We start from the raw sequence: 27,119 nt of genomic DNA on the forward strand, positions 1-27,119 counted from the left end.
TCGTCTTAACGAAACGTCCTGACTGTATAACACATTGTACTGTGATCAACCGAAGCGTTAACTGTCGCTATTTATGAAATACTGTTTATAATTTTGAAACTGAATATTTCTTTTCTTCCACCTATTCACACTGAGCCTGGTCACTGCTGTATAATAATATATTTATTCATATTTTGTTAGGAAATCTGTAGTGTTTCTGGAAGCACATTTTAATACACTGGTGAGCCAAACCGCTAAGACCACTTGCTTAATAGCTTGTTTACCGTCTTTGGAACGAAGTAGCGGGTGATCAAAAAGTCAGTATAAATTTGAAAACTGAATAAATCACGGAATAATGTAGATAGAGAGGTACAAATTGACACACATGCTTGGAATGATATGGGGTTTTATTAGAACAAAAAAAAATACTTAAGTTCAAAAAATGTCGGACAAATGGCGCTTCATCTGATCAGGATAGCAATAATTAGCATTACAAAGCAAAGATGATGCTGCTTACAGGAAATGCTCAGTATGTCCACCATCATTCCTTAACAATAGCTGTAGTTGAGGAATAATGTTGTGAACAACACTGTGAAGCACGTCCGCAGTTATGGTGAGGCATTGGCGTCGGATGTTGTCTTTCAGCATCCCTAGAGATGTCGGTCGATCACGATACACTTGCGACTTCAGGTAACCCCAAAGCCAATAATCGCACGGACTGAGGTCTGGGGACCTTGGAGGTCAGGCATGACGAAAGTGGCGGCTGAGCACACGATCATCACGAAACGACTCGCGTAAGACACCTTTCACGCGTCTAGCAATATGGGGTGCAGCACCATCCTGCATAAACATCGTACGTTCCAGCAGGTGTCTATCAGCCAGGCTGGGGATGATGCGATTCTGTAACATATCGCCGTACCTCTCACCCCTCGCAGAAGCAGTTACAAAACCAGAATCACGCATTTCCCTGAAGAAAAAACGCCCGATAACGGTAGATCTGGTAAATGTAAGCCATACTGTGACTTTCTCATCGTGCAATGGAGTTTGCACGACAGTTCTAGGATTTTCGGTAGCCCAAATTCTGCAGTTGTGGGCGTTGACAGACCCTCGGAGTGTGAAATGAGCTTCGTAGATCCACAACACGTTACTCAACCAACTGTCATCTTCCGCCATCTTTTGAAACGCCCAGACCGCAAATGCCCTTCTCTTCACTAAATCGCCAGGTAACAGTTCATGATGCCGATGGATTTTGTACGGATAGCGTTGGAGCATACGCCTAAGTGCCAACCAAACAGTAGTGTATGGAATGCCGGTGCGACGTGCGACTGCGCGAGCGCTGACTTCCGCGTGCATGGACGAACCCGCTACAGTCTCCATTTCTTCCTGAACTGTCTCAGCAGCATTACGCTTTGTGCTCGGTCGGCCACTACGAGGTCTATCGTCTAAACAACCCGTGGCTTCGAACTTCGAAGTCATTCTCGCCACAGCCGCATTTGTCAACGGACTTTTACCCGTTCGGCCCGCATGTCGGGGTCGCGGGGTAGCGTTCTCGCTTCCCATGCCCGGGTTCCCGGGTTCGATTCCAGGCGGGGTCAGGGATTTTCTCTGCCTCGTGATGGCTGGGTGTTGTGTGATGTCCTTAGGTTAGTTAGGTTTAAGTAGTTCTAAGTTCTAGGGGACTGATGACCATAGATGTTAAGTCCCATAGTGCTCAGAGCCATTTTACCCGTTCGAATCCTCTTCCTATGGCGATAGGATCGTTACGTTGAACTAGCACATTCCCCATTCTGCTAATAAAGCTTCACTAAAAGCGCCTTTTCAGGTAACGTCAACACTCTGCGACTGCTGGCGCATCTGATTCTCTTTCTCACTACAGCTCCTTTTATACACGACTGTCATGTGCAGTCACTGATGTTTTGCTGTCCAGCGCCATCTGTCGGACATGTTGTGAACTTTTTTTTCTAATAGAACCCCATGTCATTCCAAGCATGTGTGTCAATTTTTACCTCGCTATCTACATTATTCCGTGGTTTATTAAGTTTTCAAATGTATACTGACTTTTTGGTCACCCGGTACACTACTAATCCTATGTATCAGAGATCCGACAGTTTCTTAATATATTAGTGGAGATATGTGGCTTTAGATGTCTACAAACAGCTCACGTAATTCGCATAAATAAGGGGTCGTTGATTTGCGTACGCGATGATGACGCCTTATAGCGACCCAGGTTGGTTCCATAAGATTTACATCAGATGTATTTGGTTGCTCAGACATCAGCGTGAATTCACTATATTGCTCTTCAAACCACTGCAGCACAATTACATTTGCTGAAAGATGACATCGCCATGCGGAAAGACATGAAGGATGAAGGGATGCAGGTGGTTCGCAGCTGTTAGCATGTCTTCTATTACTGCCACAGGGCCCATGCAAGCGCATGGAAGTTGCCTATTCTACAGTTTTAGCAACAACAGTAACAGTACAAGTACTCCACTGTCAGAGGTATCACAATGGTTCTCGCTTGTAACTTTAGAATCGTTCGTTTCAGGTGTATAGGCTCTAACCTAAAATGAATACATTTCTACTTCTCCATCATCCTACAAATTTTGTAACATCATCGCGTAATCACCCTGTATATATGCATACGTTTACAGGCGCCGAGGGCTACAACTTCGACGCTCTGTAGCGTCGCTGGATGACGTTTGGGTCCCTTTGTATACTTGATCTACTAAGTCCCCTCTACAATCTCTATAAGTGTGTAACATGAATTCTGAGACACCCTGTATATATAACGGGATAGTACAATAGTTAGTAGAAGACTAGCAGTTTACTTCGCTGAAAGAGAGCTCTGTTACAATGCTATTCGCCACAGCCAATTACGATTTTTGTATCATGAAATACATCAGGAACATATTCATTTTTGACAATAATATTTGCTGCTTGAATATTATTTTCGATTGTCCCTAATGGAAAATTAATTTTAAGGTACGGAGTACCACGTGGTAGTGTAGACATATCACCATTACTTGTATTTTAGGATGAGCGGTGATGGAAGTAGCGCTTTCTGTTTTCCTTGTTTTATAGAACTTGATAATGGTATAACGTAGTCCTGAAACATGTTGCATTAAATAAATCATGTATTTTAGACAAATGTTTTGCAATAATCCCCATACTGATTTCATGATACAGTTGTACGATGGCTTCACAGTTGATAAATACACTGCCGGCCGCGGTGGTCTCGCGGTTCTAGGCACGCAGTCTGGAACCGTGGGACTGCTACGGTCGCAGGTTCGAATTCTGCCTCGGGCATGGATGTGTGTGATCTCCTTAGGTTAGTTAGGTTTAAGCAGTTCTAAGTTCTAGGGGACTAATGACCACAGCAGTTGAGTCCCATAGTGCTCAGAGTCATTTGAACCATAAATACACTGACGTAAAATGATCGCAACACCAAAAATTAATTAACGGACAGTGATGAAGTTTCGGGAATACATTTGTGCACGTAACATATTTAAGATATTAAGATGGCAATATCACAGGTTAATGTAAGTGCGAGATAAGCCACTGCAAATGTGAAATGTTGGTGCATTAACAGCGGGTGAAGTTGAACGCAAGCTTGGAGACAAAAAAAAGGTTCAAATGGCTCTAAGCACTATGGGACTTAACATCCGAAGTCATCAGTCCCCTAGAAGTTAGAACTACTTAAACCTAACTAACCTAAGGACATCACACACGTCCATGTCCGAGGCAGGATTCCAATCTGCGACCGTAGCGCCTAGAACCGCTCGGCCACACCGGCCGGCAAGCTTGGAGACGTGAATGCATTGTGTTGTACGTGTGCCAGATGTCAGCTTGTGGATGGAGCTCCGTGCCTGTTGCACTTGGTCGTTCAGTACAGGGACGGTTAAAGGTGGTTGTGGATAACGCCCCATATGCCGCATATATGCTTGACTGGACACAGATTTGGTTGTCGAGCAGGCCAACGCAATACGTCGACACTTTGTGGAGCATATTGGGTTACGACAGCGATATGTTGGCGAGCATTATCCTGTTGGAAAATACCTTCTGGAATGCTGTTCCTGAATGGCAGCACAATATGTCGAATGACCAGACTTGACGTAGAAATTTGCAGTCAGGATGAGTGGGATAACCACGAGAGTGGTTCTCCTGTCATATGAGATCGAACTCCATAACTTGAGGTGTAGGCCAAGCGCGTCTGGCACGTAGACTGACTGGTTACAGACGGGGCTTCAACTGGGCTCATTCTGACCAGCATACGGCGCCGAGGAGGAACCAGCTTGCCTCACGCAGACCTCCAATGAGGTCTCGCTTGATAGCACTGAAGTCGCAAATGGTGGTGGTCTGGGGTCAGTGGAATGCACGCCACAGGACAGGACAGTAACCGATTTGTAACAGTTCGTTGAGTCACTGTGGTGCCAACTGCTGCTCATGTTGCTGCTGCAGATGCAGTACGATGCGCCAGAGCCGTACGCCGAACACCATGGTTTTCCCTCTCAGTGGTGCCACGTGACCGTCGGGAGCCAGCTTTTTTTCGACCCTACATTTCCTCGACCATAGGTGCCGGTAATTACGTACAATAGCGAAATTCATACCAAGTATTTCTGCAGTATCACAGAAGGAACATGCAACTTCTCACAGCCCTATTACACGACTTTGTTCAAACTCAGTGAGGTGTTGATAATGGCGTCTTTGCCGCCTTAAAGGCATTTTTACCTAAAATCAACTCACCACGTCCAATGTCAAAGGTAACTAATACTCACGACCGTTACAACGTGTATTAAAAGCAAACCGATAATATTGTCGGGAAGGCGAGCCAAAGGTTGCGTTTCATTGGCAGGGCACTTAGAAGATGCAACAAGTCCACTAAAGAGACAGCTTACACTACACTCGTTCGTCCTCTGTTAGAATGTTGCTGCGTGGTGTGGGATCCTTACCAGGTGGGATTGACGGAGGACATCGAAAGGGTGCAAAAAAGGGCAGCTTGTTTTGTATTATCACGTTATAGGCGAGAGAGTGTGGCAGATATGATACACGAGTTCGGATGGAAGTTATTACAGCATAGACGTTTTTCGTCGCGCCGAGACCTTTTTACGAAATTTCAGTCACCAACTTTCTCTTCCGAATGCGAAAATATTTTGTTGAGCCCAACCTACATAGGTAGGAATGATCATCAAAATAAAATAAGAGAAATCAGAGCTCGAACAGAATGGTTTAGGTGTTCGTATTTCCCGCTCGCTGTTCGGGAGTGGAATAGTAGAGAGATAGTATGATTGTGGTTCGATGAACCCTCTGCCAAGCACTTAAATGTGAATTGCAGAGTAGTCATGTAGATGTAGATAGATTCTCGTACTGGCGGCGCTAGCGTCACTCTTCCTTGACTGGCTCGAAATTTGAACAGACGTCATCTTTCAGATGTAAAAACACGCCTACCAGCTTTCGTATATGTCACACTACTCCTTCTTGGAGCTGGCGATATTTTTTCTGTCAATGTACGAGGGTGACTCAAATGAAAAACTTAAATTTGTAATAACAAATCGGAATTGCAAAATGGCTCTGAGCACTATGGGACTTAACATCCACGGTCATCAGTCCCCTAGAACTACTGAAATCTAACTAACCTAAGGACAACACACAACACCCAGCCATCACGAGGCAGAGAAAATCCCTGACCCCGACGGGAATCGAACCCGGGAACCCGGGCGCGGGAAGCGAGAACGCTACCGCACGACCACGAGATAGGGCTCGAAATTGCATGCCGTTATCCTGTAAGTTGGTAAGCGTGCTACAAACAGCGTGCAGAATGGCCTGTAGGTGACAGCATAGTGCATATGCACACATACCGACGCAGTATCAGTATAAAGATGGCCGCCCCACTTGCGACTTCCACCAGGGAAGAACAGCATACTGTTATTCGGTTTTTGCGTAGTGAAGGGTGTGAAACCTATTGAAATTCATCGACGAATGAAGGTTCAGCACAGTGATGCATGTTTGTCACAGCAGCAAGTGTGCGAATGGAGTAGGAAGCTCGCAAATGGTGTGACTTCAGTGGAAGATGCTCCTCGTCCAGGTCAGGCACAACGAGTTGTGACTCTACAGAACATTGCCGCAGTTGAAGCCATAGTGAAGGAAAACTGCCGAGTGACACTGAATGACATTGCAGCATGGGTCATCACACCACCTTGTGCATGATGTGCTCCAGTTTAACAAAGCGTCTGCAAGATGGGTGCGACGGCAGCTGACTCCTCAAATGAGAGAACGACGTGTTGATGCTTGTGAAGAATGTCTTCGGCGCTTTGAACAAGAAGGTGATGGCTTCCTTGCAAGAAACCTGAGTTCACTTCCACCAACCGGAAACGAAGAGAGCGAGCAAGGAATGGCGCCATTCATTATCACCAAAACCAAAGAAGTTTCGAATAGAACCATCAGCAGGCAAGGTTATGCTGACACTCTTTTGGGACGAAAAAGGCGTCATTTTGGAGCATTACATGCCTAATGGGACCACTGTCACCAGTGCATAATACACAGATCTCATAAAAAAATCATCTGCGGCCTGCAATCAAATCAAAGCGACTTGGATTGCTGTCAACAGGTGTCCTTTGCAACATGATAATGCAAGGCGCCTCACTGTCCGTAAAACAGTTGCAACAATCACATACCTGCATTTTGAGTGTCTTCCTCATCCACCATACTCATCAGACCTTGCCCCAAGTGATTTCCATATGTTTGGACCACTCAGAGACGCAATGGGAGGAAAGAAGTTCCGTTCTGATGAAGAGCTACGCCACGCGGTGCATGAGTGGTTGCGCGGACTACCAAATGAATTTTTTTTATAAAGGATTTTATGCACTTCGTAAGCGCTGGAGGACTTGCATTGAATGTGGGGGAGATTATGTTGAAAAGTACCACTTCTGCACAATAAAAAATATTTTAAAAAATATTTAAGGTTTTCATTTGACTCACCCTCGTATTTACTAGTCGGGACGTATACCGTTCTCGCATGGGTACAGGAAGAGATTATAGAAATTGCGCTACCTTTCGACAATGTAGTTTGTAGCTACCATAAGATGAATGTCATTACCAAAGCAAACATCTGTCGGGGGGAATGGTGTATACTTCGTCTAACATACCCGCCAATGCTCGCCTGAGAACTCGCATGAAATGTACAGACGCGAGGTTGTTTATAGGCTGACAGCGAGTGTCGGGCAGGCGAGGAGTGGGAGGCGAGGTGTGTGCCTATCAGAGTGGAGGCGGCGGCGGCGGCGGCGGCGGCGGCGGCGGCGGCGGCGGCTGTGAGCGGCGGTGCGGAGCGCGCCTCCTCCGCCGCGCTGCCGTGCTGGGGGCGGGGGCGGCGGGGGCCGTGTGCGCTCAGGCGCTGCCTCTGTGGTCGCCGCCGCCGGACGTTGACTCAACGCACAAAGGCCCGGGCCGGTGCCCAAACGCCGGCACGGCCAGGCCCGTGGGCCACTCTCCACCACGTCCACTTCTCTCTGGCTTCTTCTACGCACTCGTATACATGTCAGGCATTGTTTAGGTCATCTTGTAGCAACTGTGGCATCTGCGCAATCTGATCAAAAGTATCCGGACATATACTAGTGGAGGTTAATATGCGGTCTGCCCACTCTTCGCCTTTATGGCGACTTGGATTCCATTGTAGACACATTCAGTGAGGTGTCCCAATGTCTGTGGAGAAATGGCAGCCATTCTTCCTCAGCAGCGGATCCCGTCGACCACGACGTCATTAGAGACGGAACACGAGCTCGGATTAGGGAAGGATGGAGAAGGAAAGCCGCCGTGCCCTTTCGAAGGAACCATCTCGGAATTTTCCTTAAACTATTCAGGGAAATCACGGAAAACTTAAATCAGGATGGCCGGACGCGAGTCTGAACCGTGGAACCTATTGTAAGTAGTGAAGGTCGTTGGGGTCTGGAGCGAAGTCGACGTCTGACTCATCCTAATGTACTCCATTGGGTTCAGGTCGGTATTCTGGACAGGCTAGTTCGTCTCTGGAATGTCATTGTCCATAAACTACAGCGTCACAGGTGATGCCTTACGATAGAGTGCTTTGTCATGCTGATACAATCATTGTCACATAACTGTTCCTCTACTGAACGCAGTACACGATGTTGTTAAATGCGTTCATAGCCTTCCCTCTCCATACTACATGTGATGGCAGGTAACCTTCTCAACATCTGCCGAAACCAAACCCTTCCACCGGATTTCCACAGGATATAGTGTGATGCAACACGAGAAACACTGGTTTCCTGTGATCCATTGTCCAGCACCGTCGCTGTTTATACCGCCTCATCTTCGCTTAGCAATAGTTATTAAAGTCTGTGGCTTGACCATTCCTCCCCATTCTTTTTAACTCCCTATGCAGAGTCACTGCGCTGCCTGGACTGCTGCCAGACCTTGTTTTAGCAGTGGTCGTTTCTTCATGTTTCCATTTCACAATTACATCAACATTCTTCTCGCGTGGCAGTTTCGTTGTGATGCATTGCGGTGTTTCCATTTCCATGGCTCTCTTGGTCACTGTTCACAAATTGTCACTAACATACTGTAACAGGTGCTCAGTTTGTAATGTATCCCATCAATCTACATCTGTAGTACGATAACAAGACGTATAGAAGACATGTAAACATCTGACACCACATAGATCGACAAATCGATAGTCAAATCGAAACCATTTCGACCGCCATCTTGTCCACTGCTCAACAGAACTGTTTGTGATCGTGTTTCCAAGTTACTGCTATGTTAGTGACAATTTGTGAACAGTGACCAAGAGAGCCACGGAAATGGAACACCGCAACGCATCACAACGAAACTGCCACGCCAGAAGAACAAAGTGAGTGGCCATTACAAAACATTTTCAGTCCAGCTTACAAAGTAACATCGTCTCTTACTAAGTTTTTTCTTCTTCCACAGGACGGCCATAGCATTTACGAAAAGACTATATAACATCAGTATGGCCTTACTGTAAAGTTGTTTTTGTAATGCCTTTTGGCCTGAAGATGAGGTATAACCCTCGAAACATGTCGCTAAATAAATAAGTAACATAATAGTTGACAAAGTTTGTGACTGGTGGTGGTAATTTAAAAAAATAAAAAAAATAAAAGAAACCTTTACATATTTCTTGAGACAGTCACGGTCGAAAAATAGTCAAAATGGCTTCAAATTCCTTTTATTTTGATTCCGCTTCTCGCGACACGTAGAGATGAATTCCGAATTACATAAAGATTACCTGATACTTCTGATCAGACTTTGTATAAATGACCTAGTGGATAACATCGGTAACTCTGTGAAACTATTCAAGGCTGATACTGTTGTATACGGAGAAAATTACAGTCATATACAGGAAGACCCGCAGAGGTTCGACGCTTGGTGCAGTGACTAGCACCCGACCAGCAACACAAATAAATGGAACGTACTGCGATAAGTAGGTGGAACTGCCCGCGCTTCGGAACGGAAGTTAAAGAAGGCATTGCATACCGTCTCTTTTTAGGGTTCCGTATCTCAGTCGGTAAAGACGGAAGCCTTATGAGATTGATTTGTCAAGAAATTTGTTTTTCTTACCCAACATGTCAAACATATATGAAAGCCATTGAAAGAAGCAAAGCGATTTCGTAAATTTTTTTTTAATACACAAAGCGAAATCAGGAAATGCGTATATGTATCCAAGTAAAACGGCTCTGAGCACTATGCGACTTAACTTCTGAGGTCATCAGTCGCCTAGAACTTAGGACTAATTAAACCTAACTAACCTAAGGACATCACACACATCCATGGCGGAGGCAGGATTCGAACCTCCGACCGTAGCGGTCTCGCGGTTCCAGACTGTAGCACCTAGAACCGCACGACCACACCGGCCGGCCTAGTCAAGTAAAGTCAATGTTAGTTTGTATTGGCAAAGATAAGATAGCGGCTCCTGAATCTGTCAAGGTCGTAAACTTCCAGAAATACTTCTGTCACTTGTGAGGTAAAAAAACTAGCAGCGCCATCTACTGGTTCTTTGCTGCAACACGCCGTCACTAAGGTAAACATCAGAACTACTAAGCAGACCAGAGACCTAAAACTTTAAATCACCGCATCTTTTCTTCTGCAATCCGATTTGGATTAAGTACAGCTTATTCGTCGCCCCAAACTATGCTCAAATTACCTGTGAAAACTCCATGAAAAATCGTCTCGTAGTACTGGAGATTAGTGTTGATACAGACAGACACGAGAGTTTTACAGTTTCGTTATTAGTGTAGAAGATACAGATATAGATTATTGTTTAACAAACGCTGGAGGCAATGAAGGCCATTAAATATATGGGAGTATGCTTATGGAGCGATTTAAAATGCAGCGACAAACAAAATTAATCGCGGAGAACCAGGCGCCAGACAGATTCACCGGTAAAACCCTCAGGAAGTTTAGCACACTGGCGAAAGAGATAGCTTAAAAATTCCATCGTTCGATCGTTACTTGAGAATTGTCCGTCAGTCTGGGACTCTTAGTAGATAGTAATTACTAAGGAGATAGAGAAGATCCACCAAAAAAGTGGCGCATTTCGTCATAGGTTCCTTCAGTAATAGCGAAATCGACACGGAGGTAGGCCTAAGTAGTTCTAAGTTCTAGGGGAGTGATGACCCGAGATGTTAAGTCCCATAGTGCTCAGAGCCATTTGAACCTTTTTTTTTTTTTTTTTTTTTTTTTTTTTTTTTTTTTTTTTTTGAAGGGTTGCACTTCTGTCACGTTGAACGACCCTCTTCAGTCGTCATTGGTCCCGTTCTTGCAGGATCTTTTTCCGGCCGGAGCGATGTTGGAGATTTGATGTATTACCGGATTCCTGATATTCACGGTACACTCGTGAAATGGTCGTACAGGAAATTCCCCACTTGATTGCTACCTCGGAGACGCTGTGTCCCATCGGTCGTGAGTCGACTATATCACCACGTTCAAACTCACTTAAATCTTGACAACGTGCCATTGTAGCAGCTGTAACCGATCTAACAAATGCGCCAGACACTTGTCGTCTTATATAGGCGTTGCCGGCCGCAGCGCCGTCTTCTGCTTGTTTACCTATCTCTTTATTTGAATACACATGCCTATACGAGTTACTTTGGCTCTTCAGTGTAGTTCCAACTGCTTTAGGAAATGTAGCATAAAATGTAAACAGCGTTCGTTTTGCGTTAGAGGCCTTGGTTGTCACGTGGATGGCGACGAGGCGAGAGCGGCGGGCTCTACAGCGGCAGCGGCCGCGGCAGCTCCCGCGGCGGCCAGTGACAGCGGGTAATAGCCGGCCGTGTTTACGGGGGTCGGCGGCCGGCAACTCCTGCCGCGATCGCGGGCCTGCCGGCGGACTACACGGCGACAGCGCCTGCTGCAGTGTGCGGCGGTCTCGCACCACTTCGCCGTGCTGCGCCGCTGCGCGCCGGTCTTAATTACACGGCCGCGTCGGCAGTCACGGCGCGATGCTAAATGGGAGCGCCTGCGAGCCTCTCATTAAGGTGTGTCCGCTAACGGCCGCTCCCGGGCACGAAATATTCCTTCCTCTCCCGCTTCAATTACAAATTATCGCCATTCAGACACTTAGCTGCTAATAAATTTAGGACACTTCATTGTCGAAACGGAGCAGATTAATCGCGTAACGGTCAAGTCCATTTTTTTCGCTACTGATTCGCGTTGCAGCTGTTACCTTTCCGATCACGACCGCCCAAGTGTTAGTTACCCACTTTTCGTTACGTAATTCACGATGCATGCGAAACAAACTTTCCGTCCAAATCAGGCCCGTTTCTACCATTAGCCAAAACTAGGCGAACGCGTCGGGCGCAAACTTTTAGGGGCGGCAAAGGGCGGAAAACATTAATTTCGAATCAAACACCGAAAATCTTGAGCAAATGAGGAGGAAAAAAGGGGGGAAATTAAAGCATAGAATTGTTTTCGAAACATACTGAATAAGCACATCTCTTGGTCCGGCGTATGTAAATAAATGTGGAACTGTGTACTGTGTTTTTGTGACGTAACAAGCATCTGTGAGCGATATACATACGGAAATGACAATTTCCACAAGGTGCTTCATGTTTTTAAATATTTTAGTTATGACAAACCTTTTATGATGTGCTAATTTTTATCCGCTTGACAACTTCACGTTAGGTTTCAACATAAAATGAACACGTTTTACAACAAAAAGACTCGAAGATAACGGCAAAGTCTGTCGAAACTCATTGTCGTAAATAAAGAGATATTTTATGCGATCTAGGCTGTTGAATGTATTTTAGATAGTGCTGTTCATCATACCTACACATTAAAATGACGTTGTGGCTGTCTGTAAGTCTGTCTCTTGAGTTTCTGAGACTTCCAACATGAGAACTACACTGTATTTTTTCAAACAAACTACCTATCGTTTTCTTAAAATTTAACATATACGCAAATAATAAACGGTTCAAATTGCTCTGAGCACTATGGGACTTAAACATCTGAGGTCATCATTCCCCTAGGACCAGATCTACTTAAACCTAACTAACCTAAGGACATCACACACATCCATGCCCGAGGCAGGACTCTCATCTGCTACCGTAGCAGTCGCGCGGTTCCGGACTGAAGTGAAAATAATAACCACGAAGAGAGTGTCATGGCTGGCCGCGGTGGCCGAGCGGTTCTAGGCGCTTCAGTCCGGAACCGCGCGACTCCTACGGTCGCAGGTTCAAATCCTGCCTGGTGCATGGATGTGTGTGATGTCCTTAGGTTAGTGAGGTTTAAGCAGTTCTAAGTTCTAGGAGGCTGATGACCACAGATGTTAAGTCCCATAGTGCTCAGAGCTATTTGAACCATTTTTTAGAGTGTCATGGCTTGTTTATCGACGGGCTATAATTGTAGAAATTGTGTGCCTTATGCTTGCAGGCTGTTATCTCAGTATATTTTATATGTTGGTGCATGCAGCAGTCTCTACGTTGGATATTGCACTTGGCTGACGGTTGCCTTTTCTGTTTTGCAGCGTATAGAGACTACACGACGTGCACTGTTACGACAAGAATTCCTACAATCATACGTAATCTCGAACACTGAAATGGTTTTATTAATAACATTGATGCTGTGTTTCATGGTAAAGTTATAAATGAGTTTGCCGCGTCATCCAAAAATTTGACGAAGTTGTTGATTGATTGCTCAAGTTTCGATAAAATTCGCCTTGCGGGATAACACTGTAGAAAGGATCTAGACCGATGCTTCAGCATGTCTCCCATGAATGTAAGGAAAAATTCGTTCGCCACTAACTGCTGCTAGCCACTATGATTCATGAATTATGGCATAGATCTGAAACAGCATTGCATGGGGTCTCTGTAGTTGAAATCTGAACTCAGTTCGACTCAACGGCGAGTCACTGTTGTGGAGGAACGTGGCAGCTCTGTGTGCTAAATTTCACATCCCAAATCTTTCACATATTTGATCACATACTTCCATACATATCTATACGCACCGTAAGTAAAATTTCGTTATACGGTGTCAGTTCTCGGCTTGGGATCACATTGGCCAGAAATGTTTTTCACAAACGGTTGGAGATAATAAAACAAGAGCCCCAGCAAATTTGTTATAGGCGTTATCGTACAGTTATCCACCCACATTTAGTGACAGGTGCCATTCATCTTGTCAAGTGGATAACTTGTTGAAGTACGTGTGCTGTTCCCCAGGATTGCACAGCGGCCATACTTCCGTGTACACAATAGCACAACCAGTTAACAATCTTAATGAGCTGCTGATGCTGTCTGATGAATTGATCTTTTTTACTGAAAACATTAGAATGGAACAACTACAGCCGTCCTTTCGATGTTATTTATTATATGGTTACCAGTTTCTGTGCTTCAGTACACCATCTTCAGGCATTAACTGACGCTAAGGGGGTTAACTCCAATCGTATACACAATTCCATCAGTGGCCAACATCTATGAGTATTCAAAGAAATGTGACTGATGCCCGAACAACAGGGATTTACATGCATCGAGAATGGAAAATAGTGCATTGAGAACGGCTAGCCACTAGCCGAAATCTGGATTTTCGTAATAAAATCTAAAAAAGGACTACTGATTGCTGCACTCTATAATTTATAAACCTATGAACTGGTTTCCGTACACAACGATGTTGTGTCTCCAACCATCAACTACCAACTGTTAGTTACAACACCCGGTCCATTCACCGTCACCGTCATCATCATTGTATGAGGGTATGAGGATGGTCAAAAACTGACCGAAATCTGTCACCATCGTGATAACTTTTTGCGGTCGAGACTGTATGTGTCCATTTTTAAAGTACTTTTAGCCAGACCGCCTGTTTCTCCACGACAAACGTTCAAGAATTTCTTTGATGATACGGCTGTGGTAATTTCTTTCCATTATTTATTCCAAATATAGTTATTATTTAAAACGATAAAAGAGCCAAGGTATCGCACTGTTACCCTGGTTTGAAAGATATTCCTCACGATCTTACCTTACAAGGGAACCTCCCCATCGCACCACCCTCAAATTTAGTTATAAGTTGACACCGTGGATGGGCCTTGAAAAACTGAACACAGATCAATCGAGAAAACAGGAAGAAGTTGTGTAGAACTATGGAAAAAATAAGCAAAATATACAAACTGAGTAGTCCATGCGCAAGATAGGCAACATTAAGGATAATTTGAAGTCAGGAGCGCCGTGGTCTCGTGATTAGCGTGAGCAGTTGCGGAACGAGAGGTCCTGGGTTCAAGTCTTCTCACAAGTCAAAAGTTTAATTTTTTTTATTTTCAGTCAATTATCAAAGTTCACACATAATCAACGTCGCTCTCCAAAATTCCAGGACATGTTCAGATTTGCTTGGACATATGCAGGATTTGACGGTCTACACACGGAAAAATTTGAAAACGTTAAAAACATATGTTTTGACAGAGCAGAGGGAAAACTGTGGGACTGTGAAACTGATGCATTCATTTGTTGCAGTTTATGTGACAAACTCGAATGTTTTCATCACTTTTTTGGGAGTGATTATTACATCCACAAGAAAACCTAAATAGGGCAATGTAGAAGAATCTTTTTACCCATTCCCCAAGTGTACAAGTTCGGTGGGTCGACAACATATTCCTATCAAGTGACGCGCATGCCGTCACCAGTATCGTATAGAATATATTAGACGTGTTTTACTGTGGAGGAATCGGTTGACCTATGACCTTGCGATCAAATGTTTTCGGTTCTCATTGGAGAGGCACGTCCTTTCGTCTAGTAATCACACGGTTTTGTGGTGCGGTCGCAAAACACAGACACTAAACTTATTACAGTGAACAGAGACGTCAATGAACGAACGGACAGATCATAACTTTGCGAAAATAAAGAAAGTAAACTTTTCACTCGAGGGAAGACTTAAACCAAGGACCTCTCGTTCCGCAGCTGCTCACGCTAACCACAGGACCACGGCGCTCCTGAGCTCACATTCTCCTTGATGTGGTATATCTTACGCATGAACTACTCAGTTTGTATCTTTGCTTATTTTTTCCATAGTTCCACACAACTTCTTCCTGTTTTCTCGATTGATCTGTGTTCAGTTATTCAAGACCTATCCACTGTGCCAACTTGTAACAAAATCTGAGGGCAGTGCGATGGGGAGGTTCCCTTGTTAGTAACAGATGATGTATAGTCATGTAGTACTCTTGCGCCTTGAATGCTGCAATTTTCCTAATTCTGTATGCTTTTCACTGCCCTCTAGCTGTAATGCAGCTTTTTTAATCCAGCGACGACGAATGTATTTCGAAGCAGTGGTGCCTTCGTGCTGCTGCTCGTGAGAGTGAGATTAAAATGTGTTCGGCGACCTGTAGCCAATTTTCCTAGAAGACTCGAACGGTTCCTTCACCTGACAGCGAGCGCTGCAGATGACGCGCACGTACAGGCAGTGGCGTACGCCGCGATGGAGACAATAGAATTGCTCCGACCTTCCGCGCTAGTCGCCGGTAAAAAGCCATCACGGCGTCTCTGGTCTGGGTCGGGCTAGCGGCTCCCATGCACCGCGTTCATACATGGTCAACCGCGCGCCGACTAGTTTCCCCGTCTCCGACGCACGCGGATCCACCGTCAGCTATGGAAACGGCTGAGCTGGTACCAGTTTTTCGCTACAGGCTAGACCTGGCTGACACGACGACGCAGATGCCACAGAGCTGCAAGTTACAAGAGACAGGACACCCTTGCAAACGTTTATTGCCCGAAAAATTAAACGCACAGGGAAAATACAGGATGGTAAAAAAAAAATCAGCAAACTGCACAAGATTAAAGCATCTACATGAATTAAAATAGATACTTGGGATAAATTATAAAATATGAATCAAAACTACATGTTCATCACCCGTTAAAGATCGTTGATTAATATAGTTGTCGGTAGGCTTCTCCTAGTATGGAGCTAGACCGCTTGCTTGCTCGCTCTTCCTTTTAGACCGAAGAGCCAAAGAAACTGGTACACTTGTCTAATATCGTGTAGGACCCCCGCGAGCATGCCGCAACACCACGTGGCATGGACTCGACTAAAGTCTGAAATAGTGCTGGAGAGAACTGACACCATGAATACTGCTCGGCCGTCCATAAATCCGTAAAAGTGCGAGGGGGTGGAGATCTCTTCTGAATAGTACTTTGCAAGGCATCCCAGATATGCACAGTATTGTTCATGTCTGGGGAGTCTGTTGGCCAGCGGAACTGTTTCAAATCAGAAGAGTGTTCCTGGAGCCACTCTGCAGCAATTCTGGACCTGTGGGGTGTCGCATTCAAAGGTCCAAATGGCTCTGAGCACCACGGGACTTAACATTTGAGGTCATCAGTCCCTTAGAACGTAGAACTACTTAAACCTAACTCACCTAAGGACGTCACACACATCCATGCCCGAGGCAGGATTCCAACCTGCGACAGTAGCACTCGCGGGGTTCCGGACTGAAGCGCCTAGAACCGCTCGGTCAACGCGGCCGGCGGTGTCGCATTGTCCTGCTGGAATTGCCCAGGTCCGTCGGAATGCACAATGGACATGAATGGATACAGGTGATCAGACAGGATGCTCACGTACGTATCAACTGTCAGGGTCCTATCTAGACGTATCAAGGGTCCCATATCACTCCAACTGAAAACGTTCCACACCATTACAGAGCCTCCACCTGCTGACATGCAGACTCCATGCATTCAGGAGGTTGTCTCCACACCTCTACACTTGCATCCGCTCGATACAATCTGAAACAAGACTCGTCCGACCAGGGAACGTGTTTCCAGTCACCAACAGTCCAAAGACGGTTTGACAGGCCCAGGGGAAGCGTAAAGCTTTATGTAGTGCAGTCATCGAGGGTACAAGAGCAGGCGTTCGGCTCCGAAAGCCCATATTGATAATGTTTCGTTGAATGGTTCGCACACTGACACTTGCTGATGGCCCAGCATTGGAATCTGCAGCAATTTGCGGAAGGGTTGCACTTAAGTCACGGTGAACGATCCTCTTCAGTAGTTGGTGGTCCCGTTCTAGCAGCCTCTTCTTCCTGCCGCATCGATTTCGGAGACTTGATGTTTTACCGGCTTCCTGATATTCACGGTACCCTTGTGAAATGATCGTACGGGAAAATACCCACTTCATCGCTACCTCGGAGATGCTGTGTCCCATCGCTCGTGCGCCGACCATAACCCCATGTTCAAACTCACTTAAATCTTGATAACCCGCCATTATGGCACAGTAACCCTTCTAACAACTCTGCCAGACACCTGTTGTCTTATATAGGCGTTTCTGACCGCAGTGCCGTATTCTGCCTGTTTACATATCTCTGTATTTGGACACGCTTGCCTATACCAGTTTCTTTGATTCTTCAGTGTATAACTCATTGTTATATCGAAATGATCAGCAACCGGCTGCACAAAAGAAATTTAGTTTCTTAACGCTTTCGGGCGCTTAGGGTCCTTCCTCAGAAAGTTATATCTGTTGCAAATGCGAGTGTCAACAATAAGAGGCATACGGCAGAATGCTGTGGCCTTGTGGTTCATAGCGTCAAACGACCACGGTTTTTGCTGTATGAATATAATTGTTGACACTCGCTAATATTGCGATAGGTATAACCTTCTGAAGATGGGCACTAAGCGCCCGAAAGAGTTAAAAAAGTAAATTTCCTTTATGAAACTGGCTGTTGATTATTTCGATATACACAAATACAGTTGCTGAGAATGGATGAAATGCTAAAGCCGAGTCGACATGACGACAGCGCAGCGTCAAATGACGTTTTGTGTTTTAGCATCAACTGGTACAATTCAATTACATATGTGCGATTTTCTTCGAGAGTACGGCATGGCGCCTCCTGCAGCCCAACGGCCTCGATGTTGGCAGTAACTGTTTCAACAAACTGGTTGTTTACGTCAGGGGAAAACCACATCATCCCCCTGTGTTCGTTCAAGACGTAAAATGGTTCAAATGGCTCTGAGCACTATGGGACTTAACTGCTGAGGTCATCAGTCCCCTAGAACTTAGAACTAATTAAACCTAACTAACCTAAGGACATCACACACATCCATGCCCGAGGCAAGATTCGAATCTGCGACCGTAGCGGCCTCGCGGTTCCAGACTGAAGCATCTAGAACCGCTCGGCCACTCCGACCGGATTCAAGACGTAGAGTGCATCTTTGTATACATACGTCCATATGATGAAACTGCTTAGTGTGTGAGTGGTGCTTTACATTATGTGCATACATGTACGTACATAAAAAAAGACAGTTTTCGTTGCTGCATGATCATAAGCAGACTGCACTAAACATAATCGCATGGATTTTTGAACGGCACTACCACCCCAAAGAAATTTCGTCAGCTCGTGAAAACAAAAGGCGAAAGCTAATGTAAAATGTGAACTAGCCGTCTGAACATGAACCTCTCGGCTCGAAACTGGTAACGGCGCTATTTAAATAAATGTTCAAAATGTTCAGATGAGTGTGAAATCCTATGGGACTTGTCGTCCAATCATCTTGAAGCCAGCGATGACTACAGTCCAATGTGAGGCGCATATAGTTTGCCGCAGTGACGATAGGTGGCGGCAGGTGGAGCATCATCTATTCCTTCAATTTCGTGTCACCTGTTCCTGTTATTTCCTACGCTGCCTTATATCAATGGCTGTTCATTGACCGTTTTCTTCAAAAAGTGGCCAATGATGCACTAATGATGTCCAGGATGAACAGTCTACGGCTGAAGTCTTCCATTTGTTAACATTAAATTGACACATCTTCACGTTAGCCTCAATTACATCCTTACAACCTTTCCTCTGACCTCTCACACAGTGTTGGCCATTGTTAACTCAGAGTAAAACACTTGTTAGTGAATGTAAATTTCAGGCATGCGAAATACATGTCCTGCGAATCGTAACAGGCGTCTTACTAACATCTCATCAGTACTTCAAGGACGTTCATATTTGTGCGACCGTCTTGCTATGTTGTATGAAATCCCCTCCTATATAGCTGATGATATTTTTCCAGTTTTTTAAGATCCCGTCTGTAACATGTTCAACATTTGCACTTTTGCTTGGTGTGAGATACAACTGAAATGTACTTGAAGACCTTTTCTGCAGCATTGACGTCATGTCCGTCAAATACTCTAGATTTTTTTCGGGCAAAGGATGCCCCATCACGATTAATTCTACACGGAATGTACAGATCTATATATGCACTTGAAGAGAAGAAGCTGCCGAGGTAAGGACATGTGTTAACGATTCGAAGCAGCATTTCTTCGATGTTGTTGTTGTTGTCTTCAGTCCTGAGACTGGTTTGAAGCAGCTCTCCATGCTACTCTGTCCTGTGCTAGCTTCTTCACCTCCCAGTACCCACTGCAACCGACATCCTTCTGAATCTGCTTAGTGTATTCATCTCTTGGTCACCCTCTACGATTTTTACCCTCCACGCTGCCCTCCAATGCTAAATTTGTGATCCCTTGATGCCTCAGGACATGTCCTACCAACCGATCCCTTCTTCTAGTCAAGTTGTGCCACAAACTTCTCTCCTTCCCAATCCTATTCAATACCTCCTCATTAGTTATGAGATCTATCCACCTTATCTTCAGCATTCTTCTGTAGCACCACATTTCGAAAGCTTTTATTCTCTTCTTGTCCAAACTAGTTTTAGTCCATGTTTCACTTCCATACATGGCTACACTCCAAACAAATACTTACAGAAACGACTTCCTGACACTTAAATCTATACTCGTTGTTAACAAATTTCTCTTCTGCAGAAACGCTTTCCTTGCCATTGCCAGTCTACATTTTGTATCTTGTCTACTTCGACCATCATTAGTTATTTTACTTCCCAAATAGCAAAACTCCTTTACTACTTTAAGTGTCTCATTTCCTAATCTAATTCCCTCAGCATCACCTGATTCAATTTGACTACATTCCATTATCCTCGTTTTGCTTTTGTTGATGTTCATCTTATATCCTCCTTTCAAGACACTGTCCATTCCATTCAATTGCTCTTCCAGGTCCTTTGCTGTCTCTGACAGAATTACAATGTCATCGGCGAACCTCAAAGTCTTTACTTCTTCTCCATGAATTTTAATACCTACTCCGAATTTTTCTTTTGTTTCCTTTACTGCTTGCTCAATATACAGATTGAATAACATCGGAGAGAGGCTACAACCCTGTCTCACTCCTATCCCAACCACTGCTTCCCTTTCATGTCCCTCGACTCTTATGACTGCCATCTGGTTTCTGTACAAACTGTAAATAGCCTTTAGCTCCCTGTATTTTACCCCTGCCACCTTCAGAATTTGAAAGAGAGTATTCCAGTCAACATTGTCAAAAGCTTTCTCTAAGTCTACAAATGCTAGAAACGTAGGTTTGCCTTTTCTTAATCTTTCTTCTAAGATAAGTCGTAAGGTCAGTATTGCCTCATGGGTTCCAACATTTCTACGGAATCCAAATTGATCCTCCCCGAGGTTCGCATCTACCAGTTTTTCCATTCGTCTGCAAAGATTTCGCGTTAGTATTTTGCAGCTGTGACTTATTAAACTGATAATTCGGTAATTTTCACATCTGTCAGCACCTGCTTTCTTTGGGATTGGAATTATTATATTCTTCTTGAAATCTGAGGGTACTTCGCCTGTCTCATACATCTTGCTCACCAGCTGGTAGAGTTTTGTCATGACTGGCTCTCCTAAGGCCGTCAGTAGTTCTAATGGAATGTTGTCTACTCCTGGGGCCTTGTTTCGACTCAGGTCTTTCAGTGCTCTGTCAAACTCTTCACGCAGTATCTTATCTCCCTTTTCGCCTTTATCTACACCCTCTTCCATTTCCATAATATTGTCCTCAAGTACATCGCCCTTGTATAAACCCTCTATATACTCCTTCCACCTTTCTGCCTTCCCTTTTTTGCTTAGAACTGGGTTGCCATCTGAGTTCTTGATATTCATACAAGTGGTTCTCTTCTCTCCAAAGGTCTCTTTAATTTTCCTGTAGGCAGTATCTATCTTACCCCTAGTGAGATAAGCTTCTACATCCTTACATTTGTCCTCTAGCCATCCCTGCTTAGCCATTTTGCACTTCCTGTCGATCTCATTTTTGAGACGTTTGTATTCCTTTTTGCGTGCTTCATTTACTGCATTTTTATATTTTCTCGTTTCATCAATTAAATTCAATATTTCTTCTGTTACCCAAGGATTTCTAGCATCCCTCGTCTTTTTACCTACTTGATCCTCTGCTGCCTTCACTACTTCATCCCTCAGAGCTACCCATTCTTCTTCTACTATATTTCTTTCCCCCATTCCTGTCAATTGTTCCCTTATGATCTCCTTGAAACTCTGTACAATCTCTGGTTCTTTCAGTTTATCCAGATCCCATGTCCTTTAATTCCCACCTTTTTGCAGTTTCTTCAGGTCATAACCAATAGATTGTGGTCAGAGTCCACATCTGTCCCTGTAAATGTCCTACAATTTAAAAGCTGATTCCTAAATCTCTGTCTTACCATTATATAATCTATCTGATACCTTTTAGTATCTCCAGGATTCTTCCATGTATACAACCTTCTTTTATGGTTCTTGAACCAATGTTAGCTATGATTAAGTTATGCTCTGTGCAAAATTCTACCAGACGGCTTCCTCTTTCATTTCTTAGCCCCAAACCATATTCACCCACTATGTTGCCTTCTCTCCCTTTTCCTACTGACGAATTCCAGTCACCCATGACTATTAAATTTTCGTCTCCCTTCACTACCTAAATAATTTCTTTTAACTCATCATACATTTCCTCAATTTCTTCATCATCTGCAGAGCTAGTTGGCATATAAACTTGTACTACTATAGTAGGCGTAGGCCTTGTGTCTATCTTGGCCACAATAATGCGTTCACTATGTTGTTTGTAGTAGCTTACCCGCACTCCTATTTTTTATTCATTATTAAACCTACTCCTGCATTACCCCTATTTGATTTTGTATTTATAACCCTGTATTCACCTGACCAGAAGTCTTGTTCCTCCTGCCACCGAACTTCACTAATTCCCACTATATCTAACTTTAAACTATCCATTTCTCTTTTTAAATTTTCTAACCTACCTGCCCAATTAAGGGATCTGACATTCCACGCTCCGATCCGTAGAACGCCAGTTTTCTTTCTCCTGATAACGACGTCCTCCTGAGTAGTCCCCGCCCGGAGATACGAATGGGGGACTATTTTACCTCCGGAATATTTTACCCAAGAGGACGCCATCAACATTTAATCATACAGTAAAGCTGCATGTCCTAGGGAAAAATTACGGCTGTAGTTTCCCCTTGCTTTCAGCCGTTCGCAGTACCAGTGCAGCAAGGCCGTTTTGGTTAGTGTTACAAGGCAAGATCAGTCAATCATCCAGACTGTTGCCCCTGCAACTACTGAAAAGGCTGCTGCCCCTCTTCAGGAACCACACGTTTGTCTGGCCTCTCAACAGATACCTCTTCGTTGTGGTTGCACCTACGGTACGGCCATCTGTATCGCTGAGGCACGCTAGCCTCCCCACCAACGGCAGGCAAGGTCCATGGTTCATGGGGGGGGGGGGGGGGTCCTTCGATGAAGACACTGATATTTCTTTGTCCTTTTCTAGGCGCTGGTAGGGAAAGGAGCTGTGCTTTATTGGTATTCACTTTTAGATCAATCTTTTTGTATACTGCGGAGAAGTTATTCGCGATTAATCCCTGTGCTTTCTGACTGTGCTAGAACTGCACTATCATCAGCGTACTGAAGCTGCAAGAAGTGTTAGAGTCCTTGCTTTTAGACGACTCAAAGTAAACAGTTTCCGAACCATCCTGTAATTTAATTGCATTTTTGGAGGTAGATCATCTTTGACTGCCTCCATGATGCAGCAACATACAAGGAAAATAACGTGGATCAATCACACATCCTCGATTAACACAGGGATCCATATGGAGCAGTTGTGCTACCGAGTCGTTACGTGACAGTTGCTGTCTTACCTGTCTAGAGCAATTTAAAAATGGAAATAAATTCCTGCAGAAACCCATGCAGAGCTAAAATGTTCCATCAAGCCTCACTGCTTAACGTGTCAAGTGATTATTGGCACGGTGGCTGATGGGAGCCACTGTAAAAGGGGGATCCCCTTACGGTCGCTCCCATCAACCAACGCACCGAGTGTCAACTTTGCTTGCGCTTTTAGTACCTTATGTCTAATAAGGTACTGTAAAGAGGTGTACAAATGGTGACACTATCACGAAAAAAAATATTTTCTTCATTATACTTCCAGTCTTGGATCACAATGTTTATGTATAATCAGGTTATTAATTTCTGTCCGTGATGACCATCTTCAGCCCTGAGTAAAAACATGTTGCACTACACATATCATGTCTTTACATGTGACGGAGAGAGACTCGGTTATACTCATTGTCTTCATGTGCAGAACCATAATATTACATACCACAATATTATTTGCATGACGAAGCCCAAAAGGCTTATGATTTTGAACGCACTATTACATGCAATGACTTGATACGCATAATGCAACATGTTTTTATTCGGGTCTCAAGATGTTCACTACCTACTGAAATTAATAACGTGAGTACAAATAAACATTGTGGTTGAAGATCGTAATTATAATTATGCAAGTCAAGCGGTCTATTTCTTTATCTGCATTTTCTTCTGCAACTAACTTGTGAATGTTATATTTGTGGTTCCTTTAGAAGACTTTAGTAGTAATTCCTCCACTAAGTGCATAGCACGACATGCGAGAATTTGAGCAGTTAGCTTTCCCATGCTAGCCTACAACTATCATCTAATGACTACAGAAACAAATGGTAGATTTTACTAAATAGTGGCAATGGTTCCATGCCAGTACAATTTGTAATTACAATAAGAATATTTTGAGTGTAGCATGCAGAAAGTGGAAGCGTTCTGAGCAGGAGGGACTCTGTGTCTCAAGTGCATCCTCGGTCGGAGCGCACGCCAGTGTGACGCCATTAAGCGGAGGAATGCACTCAGTGAGCGCTCCTCTATCAGAAGCAGTCACGGCGTCAGAGAGAGCCATCCAGCGCCCCGCCACAGCACACGGCGAGGATGGCGAGACGCGCCGCTTTTGTTGAAATGACTCCAGGTGGCGGACACTAAACGTCAACAGCAGTAAACCCCGCTCTTAACAGCCTCCCTCGAGTTCGTTCCACTTGAGACGGCAACAAGAAAGGTCGCATCTCCCAAGCTGCACCTGCAAACGTCCATCTCAGAGCGCAACAACACGAGACGCTAACAGATGTCTAGCCGCGTTTCGTCATGTAGTCTAACTACAAGTCTCTGACCTTCTTTTGTTGAAGCATCTGCAAACTAGTAAGAGGGCCATTCAGTAAGTGATGCAACTCTCTTTTTCTGAAAGTACGTTGGTTCTATTCAGGATTCCAGTACACCATATTATTCCCCACACTTTTACCTCCAAACTTTATTTTTCAACATGTTCTCCTTTCAATGCTACGGCCTTACGCCACCTTACTGGGAGGACCCATTTGCCCGCATGGTACCATTCTATTGGGCGACATTGGAGCCAACGTCTTGCTGCTTCAATAACCTCCCCATCATTCACATACTGTTTCCAGCGAATTTCATCCTTCATAGGGCCGTACACACAGATGTCGGAAAGTGCGAGATCAGGGCTATAGGATGGACGTGGAAGAACGATCCAATGAAGTTTTGTCAGCTCTCTCGTGTGTGCAGATTTGTGTGAGGCGTTGCGTTGTTATGGAATAGGAGAAGTTCGTTCGCATTTTTGAGGCGACGAACACGCTGCAGTCTACATCTACATCCACATATATACTCCGCTAGCCACCAAGCGGTGTGTGTGGAGGAGGGCACAGTTCGCGCCAAAGTCATCTTCCTCCCCCCCCCCCCCCCGCCTCCCTCTGTTCGACTGGCTGAACGCCACAATACGAGCTCTTATTTGCCTTGTCTTTAAATGGTGATCATTGAGCGACTTGAAAGTTGGAGGTAATAATATGTGCTCTACATCCTCGGTGAAGATCGGATTTCGGAATTTAGTCAGCATCCCCTTCTGTTTAGCGCGCCGTCTGTCTGCAGGTGTGCCCCACTTCAAACTTGCTATGAGATCTGTAATGCTCTCGCGATGGCTAAATGCACTAGTCTCGAATCTTGCCGCTCTTCTTTGGAGCCGGCCGGAGTAACCTTGCGGTTCTAGGCGCTACAGTCTGGAGCCGAGCGACCGCTACGATCGCAGTCTCGAATCCTGCCTCGGGCATGCATGTGTGTGATGTCCTTAGGTTAGTTAGGTTTAATTGGTTCTAAGTTCTAGGCTACTGATGACCTCAGAAGTTAAGTCGCATAGTGCTCAGAGCCAACTGAATCTTCTTTGGACCTTCTCAATCTCTTGAATCGCACCCAATGGGTAATGCTCCCATACAGACGAACAATACTCCAAGACTGGACGAACTAACGTATAGTAAGCTATTTCCTTTGTTGAAGGAATGCATCACTTCAGGATTCTACCAATAAACCGCAATCTAGAGTTCGCCTTACCCGTTACTTGTGTAATCTGATCATTCCATTTGAGATTATTTCGAATAGTCACACCCAGATACTACACGGACGTTACGCTTCCAAAGACTGGGCATTTATTTTGTACTCGTACTAAATGGGGATTTTCGCCTTGTTATACGCAGTAGGCTACACTTACTAATATTGAGACATAATTGCCAGTCGTTTCTTCAGTTTCCTGAAGGGAGCTCAGTACGCTTCAGAGTTGATCGTTGCGCCATGAGGCAGGACATCAAACAGAACAACGCCTTCAGAGACCCAGGAGACCATCGCCATTACTTTACCAGCTGAGTATGCGACTTTAAACTTCTTCTTTCGGAGGAGAGGTGATGTGTCGCTACTCCACAATTGTTTTCGGTTCGATGTAATGAGCCCCTGTTTCACCGCCTGTGACGATGTTCGGCAAAATATTGTCGCGATAATCCTCGTAATGCGCATGCTGTTCCGCACAGCTCGTCCTTCGTCGCTCTCTGTGGTCTTGAGTCCAGCGGGCACACACCTCTGAGTACCCCTACCGGCGGACGAGTGTGCCAGCGCTACCAACGTATACGCCCACTTGTGCAGCGAGGTGTTTGATTGTGATCCGTTGATCACCTCGAATGAGAGAGTCCGCACGTTGCAACACTGCAGGAGTCACAACTGTGTGCGACCGGTCGACACGTCGGACGGGTCTGCGCGACTTCGCAATGATGACAGGTTCCACGCCCAACGACTCATCGTGCTTTTGTTCAGTTCCAGGTCTCCGTAGACATTCTGCAAGGGCCTATGAGTGCCTGTGATGCTCTGGTTTTCCGCCAAAAGAACCTCAACGACAGCTCTCTGATTGGAACGTACTTCCAATACAGACGCCATTTTCAAGGCTACGTAAAGCGCCCCTACCAATCGAATCATCATCAAACTATAGGGCCTGAAGCGAGAATACTCCACGATATCCCACAACAAATTATGGATTTTTTCGACAGATATTTGCAGAGAATAATGTCTTCAATTTCTTATCGAACGCTTCTCGTAGCTTCGCCATTTAGGAATTTAACCCCACAGTTTAACTTTTTCTATAGCGCACACACTTCTCCTGTAAGGCACACTCCTCACAAAACAAATGATGAATTGGACGTATCACCCGCCAAAGAAAAGTGCAT

The 27,119-nt window shown here is 44.8% G+C and overlaps 1 protein-coding gene across 1 annotated transcript in view; it reads right to left on the reverse strand.

Moving 5' to 3' along the window:
- Window positions 1–27,119, reverse strand: part of LOC126334637 (calpain-9-like) — a 977,125-nt gene that overhangs the window by 879,244 nt on the left and 70,762 nt on the right. The gene's annotated exons all lie outside the window — the stretch shown is intronic.

This window comes from Schistocerca gregaria, chromosome 2, assembly GCF_023897955.1.
Source record: "Schistocerca gregaria isolate iqSchGreg1 chromosome 2, iqSchGreg1.2, whole genome shotgun sequence".
NCBI lineage: Eukaryota > Metazoa > Arthropoda > Insecta > Orthoptera > Acrididae > Schistocerca > Schistocerca gregaria.